An 8274-nucleotide genomic window follows, 5' to 3' on the forward strand; every position below is an offset into this window, starting at 1 on the left:
AGAAAGGTAGGCTATAGTTTAGATAAATAAAGAATATTGTAGTTTTGTGGTTGCCAAGGTAACTAGCTTTCTGTGTTTTCTAGTAAAATCTCAGTGTGTACATATATACCTTCACCATAAGGTTGCTACCAGGAAAAAACTTGTATTGTTTTGGTATTGTTGTCTTTAATTTCAGACATTTTCTTAAATATCATTTTTTAACATGAGTCACCCACAAAAAGATAACTAATGACTCTGACAAAAAATAATGATTTATAGTATTTTATCCTTAGGTCAATTATTAAAAGTCAATAAAATCATCCTTCTTTTCTCCTGTAGGGCAGATAAAGCTAGTGGCCATTGGTAAGATACCCCTAATCCTCTTCTGGCCCATATCCACACCAATCATTTATATTATTAATTTAGATTGGGGAGAACATTGAAATATAGAATGGAAAAGAGAACCTTGGAAATCAAACAGTCTAGGCTATTTTTACACTTTTATCATCACTTTTTCAAATTAAGATGGTAAGCAAAACCCTTTTTCTTGGTGACAGGACATAAGACATAATCCTTGATTGTGTTTGTCAAAATGGCTGGTCATAAGATCATTGAAAATTAGGGCAGGAAGGGACCTTAAAGATCATCTGATGCAACCTTATCAATGGTTGATTAAAGCAAAAAGTAGAGTTTAAAAAAAAAATCTGTCAAGTGATTTATCAGGCATTGTGTGGGATGAAAGACCCTCACCAATTAAAAGTAATAAGGAGCCATCTTAGGATGGGAACAGAAATAAATTTTATTCAATTCTCGAGATTTGGGCATCTCCCGCTAGAACAAATCCAGCAAGGGAGGCGCTTTACAAGGGGCTAGGCACCCATAATTATACCTAACACAAGAGAATTCCCACCCACCTCTGACCTTTCTCACCATTGACTGGGAGGTGGGCTTACAATCTGAGCACGAAAACTAGACAAAGAACCGGGAAATTGAGGCACAAAAACTCCAATTCCCATTCCCTTAGTTAATGATTACAACTGAAGTGACATCTATAAATCTAAAGAAGGAGAACAGGATAAGGGGAGGGGGAGACCCTCTCCATTCTTCTACAGTACTTTTACAGTAAAGGAAAACAGGTCAGAGTGACTCTATTCTTACTGAGCAAATCTTTAAACCAGAACCAGAAGAAAGAACAAAAAGTTTCAGGGTAAACTTTCCCAGAGGCTGAGCCATCAGACTCTCACGGCCTCAGAATTTTTTTTCACTTTCCTATTTCTTGATTTTTAAATGTTTCTTAGTATAGATATAGATATATATTTATACATATCTTCCCTATGAAGTCTTCACATTCTATTTACCTCACACAGGCATCATTTAGTCATTATAGTTGGGGGAATACTTTATTTTTCACAGTCGTTTCAGCCCTTGCTAGATAGTAGGATACATAAAACATGTTTGCTTGTTTGTTTCTTTTAATGAGCAAGAGAATATATAAATGCCTGAGGAGATATTGGGGATTATTTTGGCTTTTGCAAAGCAGAAGCCTTCTTATTCTGTAAGCAAAGTTAAAGCAAATGATCAGTCCTATTTGCAACTGACAGAAGATTCAAGGGCTTGTAATTTTAAAAAATGGACACCTAGAAGTCATAGAGCAGGCACAGGTATAAAGCTAGAAAGGAAACATCTGAGACAGGTCATCAGATTATTTAAGACCTATTAGAAGGATGTTCATTTAAAGGTAGGTGGGCTGTGGAATGTTCCAGTGGAAGGAGTAAACTCGTTGATAAGATCATACGTCCATCAAAAAATAAAAGTTTGCTCCAATATTTAGGGTCCAAAAAGTGACAAAGCAATAAACTAGTGCATAGTAGCTACTGGATATCCTGTTCTATAATAACAGAGAAAATGAACACCCCATACCAGTACGTTGCCAGCAGTATCTTCTAAATTAAAGAACAGAAGACATGATTTCATTAATTGATGCTCTGATTACTAACTAAATATTTATAAACCTCACAAACACTGTAGTCAAAATTTACAGTAGCAGAGCAGCCTAAAGCAACCAAAATATTGATTGGGTCATAAAAACTCAAGGTTATTAACCCAAATATCTTACTGTTTTTGTATAAAACTAATTGCTAGACCAGGCAATGCAATTTCTGAAACAATTACCAGGAATGGAGGCTGTAATGACTTTGTCTTATTGTTTTGCATAAATAAATGGCACCCACCTCACCCAGTAAACTGGTCAGGTTTCTTTTCTGTGCCTCAGAGTTAATCAAATGCATTTTTTACCATGGGCACCGGTGATTCTTCACCTGAAGTTAGACCTGTGAAGCATCCCAAATTCCAGATTTGTGTTCCCAAAGCCTTACATATCCCTGGGCAACCGTCAGCACCTAATGACACATTATCAGCTATAACATTGTGTGAAGGAAAACAAACACATAAATGTGAACCATGCGGCAATGAGATGACTTTCCATTACCCAAGGCCCAGCTGCAGTCATTTAATACAAGTTCCACCTCAAGAGCAGAAATGATGGCAGGCTTCCCATATTAGGTAGGAAGAAGATGTGGGATGACACTTTTTCCTTCTGTGATGGCTTTCCTAGCATGGGGATGAAATGGGGAGTCACTTAGTCTTCTTGGAAGCCAAAGTTGTCACTAGAAATTGTGGTAGTTGGGACAAATTCAGTTAAATTGGGGGTGGGAGAGACCCCAAGGTTGCTGCTGGGGAGGCTAGTGCATACTGTTGTCACAGCTGATCTTCTGTGATGCAGGTTCCCCAGGTCTAGTAGTATGGAGCCAGCAGAAGAGTATGAAGTATGAGGGATCATCCAAAGGAAGAAATATGCCCCCATCCTGTGTGTTGGTACTATGGAGCAAAGCCCCAGGCACCCATGTTAGTTATGACTCTGCTAGACTCCAAGAAATGATTTAATGTGTATGTGCATGCTTAATATTATTATTATTTGTAGTAAATTATTGAATGTAAGCTGCATCATTTTAAAAAATGTATTTTATATTTTAATATATAATATATTATATCCTGAGAACATGCAACACCCTCACCTGCCAACACTTGCTTGTTAAGACCTGTTGGCAGACTTGACCACTGATTGGTTATAGCTTGCATTTTGTGTGTTTATTTGGAAAATAATGTAATCACTACAACTTTAATTCTGTAACACAGCAGATGAAACATGTATGAATGGTTTTTCAAAATTTTCTTCTTTTCTTTTCTTATGCTTCCACGGCTCCCTTATTTTTGTTCAAAGACCCTCAATTTCACCTGAGGCTACTACCACCCCCTGGATCATTCCAGCACCCCCTAGGCATTGGTATCTTTGGGAACCTAATATTAAATGGAAAAGGTCACAGTAGTATTCTTTTAAAAAAAATTCCATTGTCTTATAAGAAAAAAAACCCTCCCTTCTCCTTGTAGGATACCAGAGTGTCATTCTCAGTATATCGGTTCCACAGTAAGGGCTTCCTTGAGCCCTAGGCACTGAAAATATGAAGGAAGATTCTCTGGAGAAGATACTTGAAACCACCATAAAGTGAGGAGTGAGCAGAGTAACATCCTTAGTAACGGAGACTAGACTTAATAGCTGCTATCACTATCCAGAACTCGATTCCAACTCAGAAGTGAGGAAAAGGACATCAGAGCAACTAACAGAGCTATTGAAAACCATTGGAATCATAATGGGTTGAGTTTCTTGGGCTTTCACTGGAAATCTTATGAACTCAATTAGGATATAGATCTTAAGCCTGGAAACCTGGCTTCCTAGTGCAACACAAATGAGAAGCAGAAAACTAGAAAAGGAGTGGGTTAGATACAGGAATGGGGAGAGCAGAAATGATGCTTGACAGATTGACCCTGAAGAAGAAATCAAGAGCTGAAAAAAAATAGACCTGGGAACATAGGGAACATACAGTGCAGTCATGGATGACACCAAGTCGCTTAGAAAAGGTTAAATCATATTTAGGAAGCTTTGTGGAAGGCAGGGAAGTATTTGGGGAGATTTCCACAAAAAAAGAACTTTTAAAAATGTTTTCTTGTTTTAAGAAAAATTTAAACTTCTGCTATCTAGAAAATTCACATCTGAGGAATAACCCCATTGTTAGTATAGACATGCTAGCCATCTTAAGTATTTGAAGGGCTATCTTTTTGTTTTCTTCTTTAGTGTGGCATAGTGAATAGAATGGTATTTGAAGTCGGGAGACCTGGTTAGGAATCCCTTTAGATACTTACTATGTGATCCATGGTCAAGTCACTTATTTTCTCAAAGGATCCATTTCCTATGGAGCATGAGGATAGTAGCATGTGCCCTACCTACCTCATAGAATTGCAGGTATCTATAAGAATCGTGAGACTTGTGCCAGATGTGTTCAAAGGAAAGTGCTACTAGCTCACTCAGCATACTTAGAGAGCTTGTTGTTGTCTGTCCTTCATTTGGAAGAGGACCCATGACCTCATGGGATGGTGATTTGGATTTAAGTGAGGCAGAGTTGCACAAAATCATCAACCTCACTCTCTCTTCCAAAGTCATCAAAGTCCAGCAGCAGGACCAAAGTCAGTACAACTTGCAATGGCCTGAGGTGCAGTGGATGACCTTGGCATCTTCGATATTTGACCAAGCTCTAAGTATACCACAGCACCTGCTTCAACTGCCTTCATGGTCTGTTGGAACAAATTGTTTTCATCTGCCCATTCAACCTAGGGGGAAGTCTTCACGTGCTTGGGCTGGACACCCCCCTAACTTACCAACAAGTTTGAGACCTCTCTGTTACCCTCAACCTAGGTAAGCCCCTCTGCCAAAATGATTTACTGGGGTGTGGCTACTGTGCATGCTACAGCCTCTTAGAGCAACAGGTGAGAGTTGGGTAATTGGTTGGACACCAAAAGTGAATGAGCAGCCCTGAAAAGGGCTTGGCAATCTCTGTCATCAGAGGTGCTAGTCCTCCCTTAACACCCTGTACATCCCACTTGGAGACCTTATGTACCAGCAAACCACTGGATCTAGAATAGACAGAAGATCGGGAAAATAAAAGCAAAACCGAGTGATGCCATTACTAGGCTTATACTCCAAAGAGATCAAAGAAGGAAAGATCTAATATGTATAAAAGTATTTGGAGCAGCTGTCTCTCTCTCTCTCTCTCTCTCTCTCTCTCTCTCTCTCTCTCTCTCTCTGCAAAGAACTAGAAGCTGAGGATGCCCATCAACTGATGAATTGCCAAATAAATTATGGTAATTTGAATTAAGTGAAATATTCTTGGGCCATGAGAAATGATGAAAAGGGTAGTTTCAGAGAAACCTAGGAATATTTATATGAACTGATATAGAGTGAAGTAAGCAGAACCAGGAAGACAATTTGTACTATGACAGCAACATTGTAAAAAATAAACATCTTTGAAAGATTTATTAATTTTGATCAGTGCAATGACCAATCTTTATTCTAGAAGAGCCATGATGAAAGATGCTTCCTAACTTCTACATGTGAGGCTACAGAGGTGATGTACTCCACGTGCAGAAGTATAGATTGAGACAGTTTTTGGATATGTCCAATGTGGGAATTTATTTTGCTTGATTCTGCATATTTGTTTTTTGTTTTGTTTTACTTTTATTTTTCAAAAAACAGTTTTTTAAAATTAATCTCTCCTACTCCCTCCAATTGAGCAAATTTAAACAAAACAAAACAACTTGAATTCCTCATGCCAGTGGTGTCAAACACAAATAGGAACCCCATGAGCAGCATATTGATTCAGTTTTAAAATGTAAAGTTATCTATGTTTTATTATATTTTTACTAAATTTGTTAAATATTTTTCTAAATTACATTCTGCATGTTTGATTCCCCTGCCTCAGCCTATATCTATTAAAAGGGTTTTTTTTGTTTGTGTTTTTCCCCCAGGGGATAAAGGGAGGCAGGAGGAATGGAAAATATATGCTTGTTAATTGAAAAAAAAAGAAAATTTAATTAAAAAAGAAAAATGTTAATATTCTGGTGATGGCAGACCATTTCACACTATATGCAGAGGTATATACACAATCAAACAGAAAACTCCTACATTTGCTAAAATGTTTCTTTGTGTATGACTTCCTTGCCAGAATCCACTCTGACCGAGGTAGAGACTTTGAAAGCAAACTACTACTTTAGGTGTTGGCCTTGGCAGGAATCAAGAAGTCCTGAACCACACCTTAGCACCCTCAAGGAGACCCACAGCCTGAACATTTCAACCACACCCTGTGGAAAATGCCAAGGACCCTGAGGCTTGAGCAGAAAGCTCAGTGGAATCAATGTGTAGCATTTCTAGCACTCACATACAACATGACCAGGAATAGTGAGTGTTGCAGGCTTTGTACCGTATCTGTCCATGCCTGGGCCAGGGCTGTTTTTTTTTTCCCAGTCCTATGTGATTTAGAGTCTCAGGAGCTGGAAAAGAGGTAGAGACTCACACTCAGTATGTCACTTAGTGGGGAGATGAGCTGAAAGAGTCCTACCGTGCCTAGCTAGGACCTTAGCTAAAAAGAGCTCTTTTAGAAACAAGTGGTTAAGACCTTAAGGAAGGTGGTAGAGTTTTGCTGAGTAATTGAGGTGTACAGAAAACATGCAAGATAAGTTTAGTGTATAGGTAGAAAGCCATCCCTTATCAAGCAGTGACAACTTCAGAGCCTACAATATAACACCAGAGTGTTTGGGCCTAACCAAGAGAATGCATCACAACTACCTTCTTGAGAGTCAGATTCCCTGTTGAACAGGTCAATTAGTTAAGCAGGCTTTGAGAAGAGTCTTTTCTTCACCAGCTGCAAACAGACTGCCAGAGCTAGATAATGCCTAGGGGGATGATGATTCAGATGAGGAAGAAACTGAATATTGGTACCCACTGTCGGATCAGGAAATCTGACCAAGTTTATTCTAGATGAAACCTCTACTGAGACACTTAGAGAAAGATAAACCTAAGCACAACCCTTTTCTGCTCTAATACTCCTTTGTGGAGACCACTAGGAAAGAGGGCATCCACAGAGTCTAGAGACAGTAACAGTCAACCTGGGCAATCTACAAACTCAGGATTGGTACCTAAGGCCAAGCTATGGATGCTGTTAATCAGCCCGGGCCATCCATTAGTTCAGTGGATCCTGGCATAAGTGATATTTTGATAAATCCCATATAACTTGCAGAGAGTACAAATTTCTCGGGGGAGGAGGAAGTAAGACAGCTTAAAGACTGTCAGGCTTGTGCCAGACACTTTTATATAACAAAGGCAGGAATGTAGAACAAGTAAGTGATGAATAATGATCTTGCTTCCTTCATATCTGTGTGTGTGTGTATGTGTATATATATATATATATATATATGTGTGTGTGTGTGTGTGTGTACATACTATATATATATATATGTATATGTATATGTATATATAGACCTAGAGATAAACCCACACATAAACCCCATATATATGCATATACATACATATACATATGTGTATATACATGCATGCACACACATATAATGTCTCCCTGCTTACTGATGTTCTTATCCATGGAAACTTGTGTTTTTAGGGACATATTATTATAGTATTATTAATTATTAAATATTATAATGACTAATATTATTAGTATGATATGGTCCCTGGCTTATGGGATTTCCTTACAGGATCAATGCGCATCTTTCCAGTCTTCCTTGTGCTTCAGTTACACTGAAGTAGCAGGGTGTCTCCCCTCTCTCTAAGTGGAGCAAAACCTCTTCCAGAATCCCTACCTGTTGCTGTCATTAGTCATACTAGATAGGGATTTGGGGGCTGCCTGATTTTCTTTTACAGTTGGACTTAGAAAAATATGACAATAGAAGGGAAGGGGAGGGGAATCTGATTAGATGGGAAAAAGCATAAATGAGCACTGGCCACTTGGACAGTGGCTGAAGCAAAATGAGGATGGTAATGAGTATCCCATAGATTCTGAGTGCCACAGTCCTGTTACATCCCACTAAACTCCCAGAGAAGGGGGACAGGGAAACTGGCATCTAGAAATGTGCTTCAATCAATCAACTACCATTTTGTTATGTGCCAGATACTATGCTAAGCACTGGGGATACAAAGAGAGGTGAAAGACAGTCTTTGCTCTCAAAGAGCTTACAATCTAATGAGAGAGACAACATACAAACAAATATATGCAATGCAAGCTTTTTACAGGATAGATGGGAAATAGTTAATCGAAGGAAGGCGCTAGAATTAAGAAGGACTGGGGAAGGCTTCCAGTAAAAGATGGAATTTTAGTTGGGACTTAAAGCCAGTTG

The sequence above is a fragment of the Trichosurus vulpecula genome, chromosome 3, assembly GCF_011100635.1.
Source record: "Trichosurus vulpecula isolate mTriVul1 chromosome 3, mTriVul1.pri, whole genome shotgun sequence".
Lineage (NCBI taxonomy): Eukaryota > Metazoa > Chordata > Mammalia > Diprotodontia > Phalangeridae > Trichosurus > Trichosurus vulpecula.